We start from the raw sequence: 17599 nt of genomic DNA, 5'->3' as shown, positions 1-17599 counted from the left end.
TCCATGCTTATGGATAGGAAGAATCAATACTGTGAAAATGGCCATACTGCTCAAAGTAATTTATAGATTCAGTGCTATCACCATCAAGTTACTATTGACTTCCTTCACATAATTAGAAAAAAAACTACTCTAAATTTCATATGGAACCAAAAAAAGAGCCTGTCTAGCCAAGACAATCCTAACCAAAAAGAACAAAGCTGGAGACATCATGCTACCTGACTTCAAACTGTACTACAAGGCTACAGTAACCAAAACAGCATGGTACGGGTACCAAAACAGAGATACAGACCAATGGAATGGAACAGAGGCCTCGGAAATAATGCCACACATCTACAACCATATAATCTTTGATGAACCTGACAAAAAAAAGCAATGGGGAAAGGATTCCCTATTTAATAAATGGTATTGGGAAAACTGGATAGCCATAAGCAGAAAACTAAAATGGGTCCCTTCCTTACACCTTATATAAAAAATTAACTTAATATGGATTAAAGGCTTAAACTTAAGACTTAAAATGATAAAAATCCTAAATGAAAACCAGGCAATACCATTCAGGAGATAGGCATGGGCAAAGACTTCATGGCTAAAACACCAAAAGCAATGGTAACCAAAACTGAAATAGACAAATGGGATCTAATTAAACTAAATAGCTTCTGCACAGCAAAAGAAACTATCATTAGAGTGAATAAGCAACCTACAGAATGAGAGAAAATTTTTGCCATCTATCCATCTGATAAAGAGCTAACATCAAGAATCAACAAAGAACTTAAACAAATTTACAGGAATAAAACAAACAACTCCATCAAAAAGTGGATGAAGGATATGAACAGACACTTTTCAAAAGAAGACATTTATGTGGCCAACAAACATATGTAAAAAAGCTCATCATCACTGGTCATTAGAGAAATGCAAATCAAAACCACAATGAGATACCATCTCATGCCAGTTAGAATGGTGATCATTGAAAAGTCAGAAAACAACAGATGGTGGAGAAGATGTGGAAAAATAGGAACGCTTTTACACTATTGGTGGGAATGTAAATTAGTTCAACCACTGTGGAAGACAGTTTCATGATTCCTCAAGGATACAGAACCGGAAATACCATTTGACTCAGCATTACTGGGTATACACCCAAAGGATTATAAATCATTCTACTATGAAGACACATGCACACATATGTTTATTGCAGCACTGTTCACAATAGCAAAGACTTGGAACCAACCCAGATGTCCATCAACAATAGACTGGATAAAGAAAATGTGGCACATACATACCATGGAATAGTATGCAGTCATAAAAAATGATGAATTCATGTCTTTTGCAGGGACATGGATGAAGCCAGAGAAACTATCCTCAGCACATATCACAGGAACAGAAAACCAAACACCACATGTTCTCATTCATAAGTGGGATTTGAACAATGAGAACACGTGGACACAGGGAGGGGAACAGCACACAGCAGGCCCTGTTGGCAGGTGGGGGCCTAGGGGAGGGATAGCATTAGGAGAAATATCTAATGTAGATGACGGGTTGATGGGTGCAGCACACTGCCATGGTATGTATATACCTATGGGATAAACCTGCACGTTCTGCCCACGTGTCCCAGAACTCAAAGTATAATAATACATATTTAAAAAAAGAAAGAAAATGAACACCCTCCTTCCCGGCCCTCAGGTCCCTCATATTGGATTTTTTCTAACTCAGATGACACCATTATCTACCATGGTCTTGGGTTTATCCAGTTTATCATATAATTAGTCCCCAGTGCCTATTGATTTTGCTTCCTAAAGAGCTTCCAAAGATCTTCACATGTCACAATTGCACTGCTTTCATCCTTCTTCTCAGACGAATACCTCTACCTGGTTTTATCCCTGCAATCACCTATTAACTCATCTCCTAATCCTCAGTTTCACCCATCGTAGATCACTCTTCCTTAATTGTAAGATGCAGATTTCATGGAGGCATACACCAGTTTAAGAATACTTTAGAATTAGTTCAAACTCCTTTACCTTATTTTTAAAAAGTTTTATGACCTCCATAGCCATGCCAGGCTTTCCTGCTCGCACCAAGTTCCTTTTCCTCCCACCCCCTCACCCACACTAATCTTCAACAATACAGAAAAATTTTGTTTTCCGAATGTCTTTCTCTAGCCCGTAATCTTTTTGTTTTTTTGTAAGCTCTTTTGTCATTTCAGAATATCCTTTCCCAAACAAACCCTACTCCTGTTCTCTGCGAGTTTCTGTTAATCATTCATGTCATGGCATAGACTTTCCTTTTTCTAAGAAATGTTCTGGTATTGCCCCTTCCTCAACATCATCAGTTCCTGGTTATGGGTTTTCCTATTTTTCTCTTAGGACTCTGTATGTCTCCTCTTATGGCATAAATCACATTTTCTTTTAATTGCCTGCTTCCTCCTCTGAATCTCACATAATGTACATGTCTTATGAACACATTTATATTGGTTTGTCGTGTACCTCTAAAGCCTATTACATCACCTGGCACATAATTGACATTCAATAAATAGGTATAAAATAAATGGAAGCATAAAATCTTTTTTGTGTTTCAAAGGAAATTGGTAAAATAAATCCCTTCTTTTGTTACCTTCAAAATGATTGGCACACATTATGGACACCACAGTTTATTAAATAAGGAACTGATTTTTGGCCCAAATCCACTGAAATAACTTGAAAAATGAATAGGTCTATGACATATAGAAGATTTTACCAAGAAAGCCACTGTTGTGTTATTATTATCATTGTTTTGTAGTTTTCTAGATTAATCCAGTAGCTTCAAAATGTATTTGTTCGGTCATTTTTGGTAACTAAGGGTAACATGTTGAATGTCATCAGAATTGTCATTTTGAGGGATGAAAAGAGATGTTTATAAATACGAATCAGTATGTAAGTGTATTTCAAAGTCTTGGTCCTCTATGCATTCTGGACCCACCCAGGCAGTTGCATCTTTTTCTCTACCCCTCCACTATCTGTTTTTTGAAGCCCATCTTAAAATGTGCTCATCTTCCCTCTGCTTCTCTCCCCTCTGCACCCACATGCATGTCATGTACATGTTCATTCACCTCTAGCAAATCTATAGAAAATTGGAAGAAAGCTTTTAAAAGGATACAAATCATTGTAGGTTTGGCATTACCCACATCATCCATTTTAGTTGATTTGCTATTAGCATCTATGATGAGGCTTGGAGGTGGCTGCCAAACCTTGAATGTCACTGAGATGAAATTTAGCTGGTGGGGCCGGAGCCAGGCTCATTACTGTTCAGATTGTGGAGCTTTATGATTGTCCTCTCTTGTTAGCATGCCTCCATTTGAGCACAAAAAGCATAGATTGCTTTGCAGAATCTATCTTAATTAATCATAAATAGTGCCTGATGGGAAGATTGCTGCTTTCATCTTAGTTAAATAAAACACAATCACTAAATCCTTTTCTTGCTCCAGGTTTTCACAGTATTTTGCAGGTTGCCTCCTTACATCTTTGAGATCCTTGGAGGTCTAATCGCATCAGTGTGTTACTGATAGCCTCATTAGGCTGTGCCATCAAGAGCTGTTCCCAGCCCCTTCTCCACCGACAGAGCCAAGTCCCAATGAGTTAAATGGGGACACTGGAATGGCAAAACAATCTACTCCTTCCCAGCAGCTAATTAAGAAGGAGGGCAATGCATTTTGCTGAAGACCTCAGTGAGTTTGCCTTGCAGCTCTTCAAGGGTGACCTTGTAGCAAATGGTGAAAGTACAGAAGAGAGTCGCTGTTGCGTGGTAAACGATCATCAGGAAAGTTCAAAGGCTACAGAATGGGTGGCTAAGTATGCTAGCAAAAATTGCCTTTGTTCTCTTTCCCTCTGAACTCACAACATATCTTTTCTGTACAAATATAGAAAGCAAATAATGGAAAACTTAAGACTCCACTTAAATGAACAATATATAATCAGCCTCTTGTACCAGCAATATAAATGCTATATATTGGTTCTGAAACACAGCAGTTTACCATAGGGCAGCCACGTAACATAATGGATGTATGTCTCTGCATAATGAGAAGTGTTGCCTTTCTCTCTTGCCAACCTCTATAGAGTTTTTTAAAAATCCTAAAATCTCAATTTCCCGGCTTCTTTTGCAGCTTCAGGTGAAGTCCTGTGATACAATTCTGACCAATGAAATAGGAGAGATACACTGATACCACACTTTCTCCTATCTTCTTCCTACCTGTAATAAGAAAATGTAGCAGTAAATGGGACTAAAAATACAAAATCCACATGCTGAAAATAGCAGTGCAGGAAAACAGAGTCTGGTTTCTTAAATCCAGAAGGTCTTGATTGACCTTACAAACCACAGATTTCCCAGGCCCAGACCTTCTAGCATAATATAACTCCCCCTGTACTTAAGTACCTGTTCAGGTCTTCTGTTCCTGATAGCACAAGCCAATCTTTTCTGGTAGAGAACACAAATGACTTGTGATTCTGCCTTTTTCCCAAGAACTTCATATTTCTTTTACTCCATTTGTCCAGATTATTTACCTGAGCACAAACAGGAGGATGCCATGTGAAAAGGGAATCAGACTTCATTTAACTCCTCTTCTGAAAAGAGCAACAGCTTCTTAACCTTTAGGAGTTAATCAAATTTCCAAATTTACAAATGCCTCTTATGTCAGCCAGAGTTCCGTCAGGAAAATAAGAACTACATTATATATTCCAACAGAGGGAATTTATTATAGGAAAAGGGAGAAGAAATGCTGAGGCACTCCAGAGATAATGACAGCAGGGGCAATCACTACCCCAAAAGCTAGGTGCACTGAAGGAAGGAAGTAGGTATAGGCAGAGCCCAGGAGCTGAGAGAGGGGCCTCAAAGAGTTGGTGGTGAGGTCTTGAAAAGAAGACTCCTCCTAGGAAGTGAACATACTTAGGATCTCAGAGAAGTCTGGGAGCAGACATGATCTAAGAGAGTGACATTGCCAGGCTGTTGCTGACACCTATATGGGGAAGTGATGAGGATCATAGATTAGAACCAGTTAATCCAACATCAGAAAATAAAAGTTACCATTAGTCTTATCATTCAGACATAAATATTGCCGGCAATTAAGGTTCACATCTTTAATAAACATAGGTAATATTTCTTACAATCTGCCACATTACCTTTTACATACTTTACAAGTGTTCTATCTTTTGATCCTGAAAACAGCCCTAATAGGTAGTTATGAACATATTAGTCCCAGTTTGCAGATGTGGAAACTGAAGCCCAGAGAGGTTAAGAAACCACCCAAAGTCACACAGACAGTAAGTAGTAAGGCTGGGATCCAAATCCAGGATCTCTAGCTGCAGAAACCACATTTCACCTCTAGCTACATTATTGCTTCTTCTATATTGTTCTTGGTGATTTAAATTTTTCTTTTGAATTCATATATAATACTTAACAATGACATGCTTTAATTAATACAAAGGTGTGCGTGTGCAGGCGCCTTTTCTTTAAACTTAAATCTTGGACTAGATTTTACTATGGCAGATTCCTTTGACTTTATTTAAAAACTTTGGGAAATATTTCATTTTTTGAGAGTTAAAAAATTATAATCTCACCAGTGTATTTGAGAGGATCTGTTTCCAGAAGGCTCATTAAAATGAAATTCTAGCTTTTTACTCTTTGGCATTTCTGTTTTCTTCTCCTGTTATGTCCATTATTTCTTTTTTTCCTGTGGCCTTTCTCCCTTCTTCTGGAATTTCCATTATACATTTATCAGATATCCAAAATTTGTCATCATGGATCTCATGTTTTCTCTCATTATTTTTCTCTAACTGCTGAGAAACTTTCTCAAATTGATCCTCTCATTCATTGACTTGTTTTACTTTAGAACTGATGCTACTTTTCAAAGGTTTCTTTGCAGTTTTTTTTTTTTTGTTGTTGTTGTTGAGATGGAGTCTCACTTTGTTGCCCAGGCTGGAGTGTAGTGGTACAATCTTGGCTTACTGCAACCTCTATCTCCTGGGTTCAAGCCATTCTCTTGCCTCAGTCTCCTGAGTAGCTGGGATTACAGGCCCCCACCACCACACCTGGCTAATTTTTGTATTTTTAGTAAAGACCGGGTTTCACCATGTTGGTCAGGCTAGTCTCAAACTCCTGACCTCATGATCCACCTGCTTCGGCCTCCCAAAGTGCTAGCATTACAGGCATGAGGCACTATGCTGGTGTCTTTGCAATTTTAAATTTAAAACCTATATTTATAGTCTCCAAAATAATCACTCTGACCGCAGCCTGTTTCACAATTATAAATGCATCCTACTATCATAGTTACAAAAACCTTTAAAATTGGGTGTGACCATGAATGAAACATTTTCTAAGAAAGCTTTGTAGTTTGTTATACAAATTATTTACAAAGATGTATGTTCTAGTAATTTCTTATTATGAACTGCTAAGTTGTTATCTACGTCTGGTAGTTTTCTATTTACTTCCTCCCATTTATCAAAATATAAATGTGCTCTGTTATGATGAGCTCTGTTTGAAATCATGGGTGCCCCCATTTAAGTATTTCTAACACAGATGAATGAAGCAGAGAGAAATTTAAATTTTGAATAGTTTCAATTTGGTCTACCACCATTATGTGTCCTTTAAAAATAGCAAGGACCCAAGAGTCATCACCCAGTAGATACATCATCTGAAATCCAAGGATTGTTTTTTGCACATAAATTGTGGTGGATTAAAGTCAACACATGCTTAAAGCACCCTTCTGCATTGGTACAATGGTCTACCTTATAACAAACCAGGCCAGTGCTGCCACTAGAATGACCCTTCACTTAAAACATAAACCTTGAGCAAGCACAGTAACTGGATCCCAATGCCTGGACCTCTTTCCATAGGCAATGGTAGCGCTTACTTCTCTTCTTCTCCATCGCTTAGCCCGTAACCCATCTCAGTCTCCTTTTCTAGCTGCTTCAAGTTAATGGTTGCTAGGTAGAGTTCTTTTAACAGCCTCTTTCATTTTCCTTCTCAGGAAGACTTTTCCTTTTCATAAAATGAATTGCCCACCAGCCAGACCTTCCTCAAACTGACTTTATCTTACAGTATGTTCCATCCAACTTCTGACTGACAGGTGGCACTTATTCTGGTGTCTTGGCCTGATATAAAATGTTTTTCCCTGGATTTTAATGATTTTTTGCTATGTCAATGTAAATTTGGAAAAAAGTGTACCTAAATGCATGTGAAAAAAATCGCCTGCCAGGCATCGTGGCTCACACCTGTAATTCTAGCACTTTGGAAGGTCAAGGAGGGCCAGTTGCTTGAGCCCTGTAGTTAAAGACCAGCATAGGCAGCACGGTGAAACCCCATCTCTACAAAACATACAAAAATGACCCAGGTATGGTAACATATGCTCATCATCCCAGCTATCTGGGAAGCTGAGGTAGGTAGATAACATGAGCCAGGGGAGATCAAGGTTGCAGTGAGCCGTGATTGTGTGACTGCACTCCAGGCAAGGCAACAGAGTGAGATCATGTCTCAAAAAAATGAATAATAACAATAATTGTGTATTACTAGAACATTTCCATGACCTCTTCAATATAGCAACCCAGAAGTTTATTTTTAGACAAATATACAATTCAGTTTATTCTTTCAGGGTTAATATTTGTGTAAAGATGTATATTCTCATTTTCTAGCAACAAATGTGTGATTCAGAAGTGTGATGATATTATAGGCTACACCATTCACTTAGAAAAAGTTGTGAAAACTAAATGTACAATGTATCTCTAAGCCCATTCCAACTGACGGTAGATAAGTACCAACAGTGAATTTCAATGTTTTATCAAGTGATGCAAACACTTACACAGAGAAGAGTAGAAAATAACCTTGATTATATAAGGCACAAATCTTGGAACAGATTATCTGTAGCTCCAATGCTAAATGCAGTTTTATAGGACCTTACTTACTTGTGGCCTGAGAGCGATAGAAATGACAAATTAAAATGTCCCTCTAAAGTATGCTGATGTCACTCAAAATTAAAGGCAGTAAAATGTCCACCAGAGGGGTGAAACGCACATGTCATTAAGCAATAAACAACACTGCTTCCAAAACACCAAGATGGTTTTAAATTATTCTGGCTCCTCAAAAACTTCTTGATGTTCTTAGACTTCCTCACTGAAGGCAACAGGCAAATGAAACAGGTCTTTGTTGGTAGTTTTCCAAAAACAATTTGCTTGTCTAATCATGTAAATAGCAAAGTGTCCTATCAGTCCTTAACAGTTCCAACGTAAGTTCCTTGCCATGAAAAAGGGACTATCTTTCTACATTACTCACCACTGCCACAATCCAGCATGTCATTATTTAGGAAATAGAGTAAAATAAGTTCCCTTAGTGAAGGTAATAGAAAGGAAGGGAAAGAAGTTTTAAAGATTTGTATTAATGCAGCAGCATAATACCTTGCAAGTTAAATAGAAGGATCCTTTCTTATGTTACTAGTGCCATCTTTTCAACAGAAGACATATCTGTCACTAGAATCATAATAAAGATGGCACCATAAACATGTTCAGCAACTGTTAAAGATTTGACTAACACTGCAGATGCAAAAGGTGGAAAAGAACGTGATAATATGCATAAGAAAATAAGGATGGAGGTCAAACTTCAGTGAACTAAAAGCTCAAAGTGGGAAAGTCACCTCATGCCATCAATATTAAAAATGGGCCCATCAAAGAATCTGCCAATGTGTAAATACAGCTCTTCATCAAACATGCCAAGTCAAATAAGAGCCAGAGTGATGGTCAGATGATGGGTACAAATCTATCTCCATCACCCATCTGGATGCCGATGAAAAATGACGTGAAAGAATATCTAATTCACATATGCCAATAAAAGATTACTAAGTAACTGGATACAGCATCAAGAATAAGCCATCAGGAAAGCTGAAGCAAACTCAAACATATTCTCAACTTTTAGCCTGGGATTTGATTTAAAGACCAGGCAAGAAGTATTCGTTTTTTTCTATTCTTCATTTTGAATCTCAATACAACTTTTACACTTCCCTGAGGGCAGTGATCCAAGCAATTGCATTACCACTTTTATTAAACACACCCCATTCTCTGAATGGATTTGGATCTGAATGTGTCCTCAGGTACCTACATCTAGTACTCTAAGTGGTAGGAAAGGCAGAGAAAAAGACTAGAAAGGGCCAAGGCAGGGTTTTGCTGGATTGCTGTGACTGTGTTAGAATCAAGAACAAAAATCGCATTAATGTAGGATGTAAATTCTATCCACCATTCTGTTGCCACAGAAGTTCACCCAATATTATGCCACTTAGAAAACGTATCATGTAGTAAATTGATTAAACATGCTTTGAATTTAGTATAAGTTATATCTCAAATTGGGATCACATTGGTTGACTCCTTTGAAAGGAATTGGTTGATTGGTTGGGTTTAGAGCCACCCAGGTTATATAAATCCACTCAACTTTAATTGTAAGTCAAAATGTTGCTTTGAATCAAAATGTGACATATCAGTCAATAATTCTTATCAATTTTCCCAAGAACTTGTGTTCAAAGAAGATCTTAGGGAGCTCACTTGGAGAGTCTAACTGACATAATAAGAAATTACTTTTAAGAAAACAACATACAACAAAGATGGGCTATTATAACTCAGTTCTTAACTTTAAGGTAGAGACTGTAAACACTTTAAGGTTTTGGAGGAAGGGATCACATCGTGGGCTTGAGCAGCCGGGAAACTGGAATTGAAGTGGTAAAATCTAAATGAAGTCTTAATCAATACAATTTGATTAGGTAGAAGCGGGAGGATATTTCAGGCAAGCGGAACAACACAAGAAAGGCAGGGAGAAAGGATTTAAGGAGAGGAATGCTGTTCTTTTAACTACAGTGAGTAAGTGCTTCCCTGCCTCTTGAATTTCCTACACTGTTTCCCACATTGTTTTAAAAACTATTGCTGAAATGGCTGCATGATGAATGGCTCCAGCAACAAAGGTAGAACATACAAATAAGTGCTAGTAGATTAAAAAAAGAAAATCATCAGAAATTGAAACTATAAAAGAAAAACTGCTTGAACTATATAATGGATTCACATTTAGTCACAAACTGATATATGCAAAAATGTAACTTATTTTTCTACAGCCAAATATAACTTCTGTCATTAAGCTCCCATTCTGCTCAGTAGCAGAAAACTGATATCAAGTTGCTTTCAGGTAAATTTCTTCCCATTTGGGCACTTCTCATTCAATTCAGGTTTATAATGCAGCCATATTCGAATTTCAAAATCACTCTGAGATTTTATTCTGCCTCCCTTTTCCCCATATTGATTTAAATCTCTAGGAAATTTGAACAACTGCCATAACAAAAGCAATAATGAAGAATGAGAACCTCCATTCCATAGTTTCACAATGGTTACATCCTAAACCAGCAATCTGGGAGACATACTTTTCCTTCTGTGGTCTTCAGACACAGTCCCTTCATGCCAACACTCACTGAGGTGACCAGTCATCGGGTTAAGGATTTTGCTTGATGAACTCTGTTCCTGCAACTTTTCTGAAGTATCCAAAGCCCTGCCTAGTATTTAGCTTGTAGCATGATGAAGTTACTTGGGGTCTTCCTTGTTCGCATTCTCAGGCTTTTTGAGCTTTTTCAGCCCTCCCTTAGCCCTTCTGTATCTTATCTATGAGCACTGGGATGGTTAGCCTATTAGGCCAGCCCATCCTGATGGTGTAGAAGGCTTTGAGCTACAAACAGAAACTCATTTTGCCCCTAGCAAACCTCTGAGCATCTCTATAATTCCTGCCCCCTTGTCTCCAACAGACACATCACCTGTCACCTGCCTACCATGGGGACTCCGGGCTGGACAAGCAAATCTCAGTGACACTCCATTTCTTCTCATATTTGTCAGCCTCATTCCTAAACCCAGTGTTCCCGAGGTGGGGAGTCATGCAGACAGTGTCACAACCCCAATAAATGACCTCCCCGCCAATCTCCTGCTTACCCTCATTAGAAGATTTTTAAATGGCTTTATAAAGGGATCTGGGTGGGAGGAAATTGGATCTATTACATTTATTCTCATTTTCAGTTTGTGCTGCCTCATACCCGGGAGTACCTTTTGAACTTAAACACAAAGAATAAAATGTATTATTCCTCTTCTGAACAGTTCAAATCTGGAAGGAATAAACTAAGAGGTCAGCAGCTAAACTAGGAGGATGGAAAGAGCGTATGTAACATACACCAAAATCATAACATACCAATCAGTCTGCCACAGCCAAGACTTTTGATATCAGGAAGTAAAACAGTAAACTGAAATGTAATGGTAACATAAGATTCGAGCAAGACTTGACTGTAATATCTGTTACTCTGGGGACAGAAATTCCACTCACTCATTTATTTATTCATTTAAAAATATTTGTTGAACACCTACAGGTAGCAAGGGGCTGCAATATACAGCAGGCAAGGAAGGTTCCAGCTCTCATTAAATACACCTTATAATGGAGGAGATATACAATCAACATGTAAACAATATTTCCTGACAGTTATTAGTGCCATGAATTCATTAAAATGTAGGGATAAAAATCCGTAGAAGTGGGATCTACTTTAGATTGGTGGTCAAAGTGGTTTTTCTTTTATTGTTTTTAATCAAGTCTGAAATTTTCCGAAAGAAATAGCACCTGAGAGACTGTGTTTACTGCCTTACAGAGCTAGAAATACAGCGGCTAATGGAAATAGGCTCTGCAGGCCTTCTTTCCCTGAAATGGAACTCTAAAATGCTTGAAAACAAGGCTAGTTCCAGACTCCTGTTGTTGTGCTGCCTTTTTTTCTTTTTTTTGAGAGAGAGTTTAATTGCTTTTGAATGCATATGAATGTCAATTAGAGCCAGGCTAAATATGTCTTTTTGGAGACAGAGCATTTGGTCTTTCTTTCAAGTTCTTTTGTTTGCTTGAATTAGCTTTGTAGTTTAACAGATGTTTTTGGAGGAAATGGAGACATAAGCTTTTAAAATACTGAAAATTAATTGAGAAACAATACTGTTCTCTTCACCTTCCCCCAAAACATGCCATGCTATGAAACTGGAAACTCACGTTACACTGTAAAAAGTCTTCACGTTTAGTGGACACATGTTAAAATCAGAGATATATTTTGTGCACCTGTAGTTCATTAAATATTGTTCATTCTTTGGGTAGTTACATAATTGAATGTGTAAGTGATTATTCCTTTAGCCTTGGGAAAGGATAGTGTTTTCTAGATGTACAACAAAAAGTTCTCCCTTTAATTAAAAATAAAGTAAAACTACTTTAAGAAAATGAATGCCACAATCTTCTGCAACAAACATGCCCCTCCAGCCTCCTTCTGTTCCACTACACAATCAAACTACTTATTCAAGCTGAAGAAACCTACATACACACTCAACATGTTTCTGCCACCTTTCCTGGTATGATGATTTTCCTTTGACTGGACCACTCTCCCCTCAAAATTAACATTACTTGTGTGCTGTCCTTGCTTCTACATTATTGTCATGTCATTACTGGAAGATAATAGAAAACAAAAAGCAACAGCTTTGGAATCAAGCTTATACTAATTCTAACTCTATAACTTAGCACACATGTAATCTTGTGGCAGTCCATAAACTTTCCTCAACCTTAGTTCTCTACTCTGTAAAATGGGGATGATCTCCATAGTAGTATTTCATGACTCTTGCATTATATAATCTGTAAGTGCTTGGTATGTGATATTCGTTATCCCCTTGAAAATGGAGGGCACGGTCTTCCAGTATCTTGCCCAATATGTAAAGTTCTTGGCAGTCATAACTCCTATCCTTACAATAAGAAAACAGCAGAGCAAACTGAAAATCGGCAACTCTTCTTAGGTATATCAGAGAACTTAGGTCGCAGGGAAAATTGCCCTGTCAGACCTGGAGAGACAGATAAGCAGATACAAAGAAGCACAGCCTACTTACAGCAGAGCCCAGGAGCAGATGCCCAGAGCTGAAGCTGGTATTGGTGCAGATACTTTAAACTGGAATTGACGAGTTGTGGAAAGCTTAGTGTGGGCATGCATGGGAGTTAAAAGCTCAGGTAGGGCTCATTCTTAGGGTCTCGTTGGAGTTTTGTCTGTAGGAACCCTAACAGATTCTCACAGTGAAAACTGGAGAAAAATCTCCTCATACATTCAGCAGGAAGAGGGGAAAGTAAATATTTTAAAATACAGGGAGCAATCATTGTTCTCTTTAACAAGTCTTGCACTCAAGGAAATTATTTAATCAAAATCTAAATGACTGGTATTTTACCAGAGCCTAACCTACCCTGACCTAGGAGAAGGAAATACTCAACTATAGCCCCATTTAGCCTTTGACAGGCAGTAGGGAAACCCAATTCAGGCTCACTAAAAGACTGAGGCCTAATCATAGGACTACAGAATGTTACCCCTTCTATACGATAATAGAGGATTACAACTAAAAGAACGGTGTGCCTTAGACTTTCTTTAAGAAGGAGTCTCTAGGGATATCCAAAGACAACAGGGGAGACAAAAACAAAGACACTAGAGAAAAATTTAGCTTTTGATATCACAGCTAAAGCAAATAGTAAACATAAGATAACCTGTAGCCAGACAAACATAAAGCTGCATATAAAAGGCCTATCTTTCTTCAGTTTCTTTTATTCAATGTTTTATGTTTGGCTTTCAATAAAAAATAACAAGCATGACAAAAGACAAAAATTATAGTCTTTGGAAACAAAATGAGCAAGGGAACCAGACTCAGATGTATCAAAAATGCTGAAATTATCAAACTGGGAATTGAAAATAATTATGATTAATATGCTAGTAGTTCCAATAGAAAAAGTGGGCAATGGGGAAGAACAGATGTATAATGTAAGCAGAGACATGGAAGCTCTATGAAAATGAAAGGAAATTAAAGGGAAATGCTAGAAATTAAAAACACTTTAACAGAAATGAAGCATGTCTTTGATGGGCTCATCAGTAGACTGGACAAAAAAAAAACTAGTGAGCTTGAAGATATGGTTATAGAAACTTCTCAAGCTGAAATACAAAGAGATAAAAAAAATTATTAAATTCAGAATAAAATATTTATAACCCATTGGACAGTTACAAAATATGTAACATACATGCAATGTGAATATCAGAAAGAAAATAAAGGGATTGTAAATATATTTGAAGAAATAATGGCTGAGAATTTTTCAGAATTAATGACAGACAACAAACCATAGATTCAGGAAACTCAGAGAACACCCAGCAGTATAAATTCTAAAAGAAAATCTATACCTAGACATACTATATTCAAATTACAGAAAATCAAAGAAAACAAAAAAAATCTTAAAAGAAGCTGGGGTGGGAGTGTAGAGGAACTGAGGAGAAACATCTTACCTATAGAAGAATAAGGATAAGAATTACATAGAAATTTTCTTGAGAAGCCAGGGAAGAAGAAAGTGAACTGAAATATTTAAGGTGTTTAAATAAAAAATACACCAACATAGAAATCTATATTCAGTAAATCATCTTTCAAAAGTGAACGAGAAATAGGTTTTCTTGAACAAAAACTGAGGAAATTTGCCATTGGTACCTCAGTTTTGCAAGAAATGTCAAAAAGAAGTTCTTCAGAAGAAAAGAAAAGTTTTGTAAGTTAGAAACTCATATCTAGATTGAAAAAAAGGAAGAACATTACAGAAGGAATAAATTAAGGTAAAATAAAGCATTTTTAAATGTTTAATTGATTTAACCAATATCGGCTTGCTTAAAATAATAATAGCAACAATGTACTTGATGATTATGGCTTATGGGTAAGTGAAACCACCAGAGCAATGTTATAAGAGGTTGGAGGCAGGAAGAGGGAATGTTCTGTCCTTTATAAAGTAATTGCACTATCCACAAAGTAAAATAATGTTATTTGAAAGGAAACTTGGAAAATAGAGGCCATTTTCTCTATTCCTCTATTGTCTATAGGTGATTCATTGAGGAATACTTTAAAGCCAAAATGAAATATAATGGTTCTCATAACTCTTACAACTAGAAAATCCAGTAACTAATTTCACTGGCTTCAGTTATAGTTTGATGCTTGATTTAAATTCAAATTTAAGACCAATGTCCTCTGTGTCTTAGACAGGCTTTGCTCTTCTCCTTGAGTAAGTTTCATTTTCAGACAGAAATCTTCTCTTTTGTGGAAAATGGCTGCAGCATCCCACACTATGTCCCCACTACCTCAAGTCTAGCAGAAAAAAGAGAATGACCTACTGCACAACAAAGATTCAGGGTGATTCAACAGGCTTAAGTCACATTTACATAGCTAAACACATTGCATATGCAGGGGAACACTATGCATGGACTGTGTTACTTCATATGCTCCATGATTAGATCTAGGGGTTTTGTGTATTTCAGCAGAGCACATGTGTTGAGTGCAGAGGAAAGGGTGGTTCTGCAGGGCAATTTTTCAAACAATGGGGCACATAATTAGTGAATCATGAAATCAATTTAGTGAGTTGCAACTAAACACATTTTTCATTTTTGTTTCTTGTGTTTGTTTCTACTTTTAGTAGAAAGAATAGTAGGGAATGGTATAGAAGAGAAAAATGTGAAGAGAAAAGAAGAAAACTATTAGAGGATATCACAGGTAATGAAGATAAACATTACTTCATAAAAACTGTGTTTTGTAGGATACAGAGTTTACTAGATCGCAGTGTTAAACACATTCTTTTGGTAGGTTTCTTTAAAAGATTTTTAAAAACCAGTGTCCTAGTGGAAAATTAAAATGTGATTAACAAAGGAGATATGGAGGCTAGACAACCAAAAATCCGTAAAATTTACTACATCAGGTAAGACTATTTAATGGGTACTCAACTGATATTTGTTGAATAATTTTTAGAGTTTATATTTTGATTGATACACCTCTTGTCATTCAACAGTTTAACCACATCCTCTAGAAAGAGACAGTTAACACTTCCATGAATTAAAATTTCTGAAGGAATTGTCATTTTGCTTGAGCTAAGTGTTGAAATGGTTCAAGGACTCAAGTGTCCTGGGCTGAGGCTTGCATAATGAGGTATTCCACAACTAAGTGGCTACAAATGTAGAGATGAGTAGAACAGGGTAGGAGATGATGAATTCAGTACCATGTGTCTCTGGCATCATCTCTCTTCCAGGATTACCCATTCTCCTTCCTCTAATAATCAACTGTCCTTATTAATCTAAGTCAGTCACTGACCTTTGGGTTTACACATAAAAAATGTCCGTAGAATAAAAGTTGATTCAAAAGCAGAATTTACTGGATTGGAAGGAACAGACAAGAAAGGTTAAAAAAGAGAGAAATGAAGAAATGAAGGAAAGAAGGAAGAAAAGCGCAGAGCATTTTATAAAGTTCTCCAGATCATGTATATTCAGAATAGCAAAATGAACCTTGAAAGAAATTTCTTTAATAACATTAAGCACGCAGCTGGAATTTTCACATTACATGTAGGAGGCATACAGCCCAAAACAAAAGGCAGAAAAACCAACGTTGGCCACAATAGCCTTGTAAAATGGGTAACAATATAGCCATAGAGAAAAATAAATCCAATTACAACACTTTTTTCTTTCTTTACTTTAAGTTGTGGGATACATGTGCATATCGTGCAGGTTTGTTACATAGGTATACATATGCCATGGCAGTTTACTGCATCTATCAAACCGTCATCTGGGTTTTAGGCCCTACATGCATTAGGTATTCATCCTAATGCTCTCCTTCCCCTTGCTTCCCATCTCCTGACAGGCCCTGGTGTGTGATGTTCCCCTCTCTGTGTCCATGTGTTCTCATTGTTCAACTCCCACCTGAGTGAGAACATGCGGTGTTTGGTTTTCTGTTACTGGACAACACATCTTTTAACTCTGGAATTACCAGTAAGTATTGAATATCTTTTTTTCTTTTCTCTTTTTCTTTCTTTCTTTCTCTTTTCTCTCTTCCCCTTTCTTTTCTCTCTTTTCCTTTCCTTTTGTCTTTCTTTTTGGTGGAAGGCACCAAAAATAGCAATACCAATCTTAAATATATATCATAGAAAATGAGTAGCATTGTAGAACCAGGTTATTAAAGGCCACTCCCTGGCACTCCTTCCTCTTAGCAGAGAATATTTGACAGCCTGGCATAATTAATAATTTTGTGGCTAAATAAGTGCAAAATTTCAGCCCTTTTCCTCCTTTTGCCATCTTCATCTACATCATTAGCCCTTGTGTTCAGATTGTACTTAATATTATTTCATTGGATTCCTAAAATGCTAGCATGTCAGAGCTGGAAAGGATTTTAGAAAACACTATCAGACCCCTGCATTTTATAAATAAGAAAACTAGATCCCTGAGCAGTTAAGCAACTTTGTCAGTAATACAAAATAATTAATATTAAAGCCAGAATCAGAATTCGTTGCAAGCAAATGGCTAACTTGTTGAAAAGGGCCATGGAGGTGGCAGTGCTCATGGAGTGGTTTGATTTCTCCAAAGAGAAGACACCAAAACATGACTTAAGATTGTTCCAGTAGCCAGCAATGGTCCACTGGCTGCAAAAANAAAAAAAAAAAAAAAAAAAAAAAAAAAAAGAAAGAAAAAGAAAAGGTATAAAAGGGCCACTAACCAATTACAATGAGAGTATTTTGAATCAGTGTTTTG

Source organism: Cebus imitator, unplaced genomic scaffold (genome assembly GCF_001604975.1).
Source record: "Cebus imitator isolate Cc_AM_T3 unplaced genomic scaffold, Cebus_imitator-1.0 Scaffold1, whole genome shotgun sequence".
Lineage (NCBI taxonomy): Eukaryota > Metazoa > Chordata > Mammalia > Primates > Cebidae > Cebus > Cebus imitator.
This window is presented reverse-complemented; position numbering follows the sequence as displayed.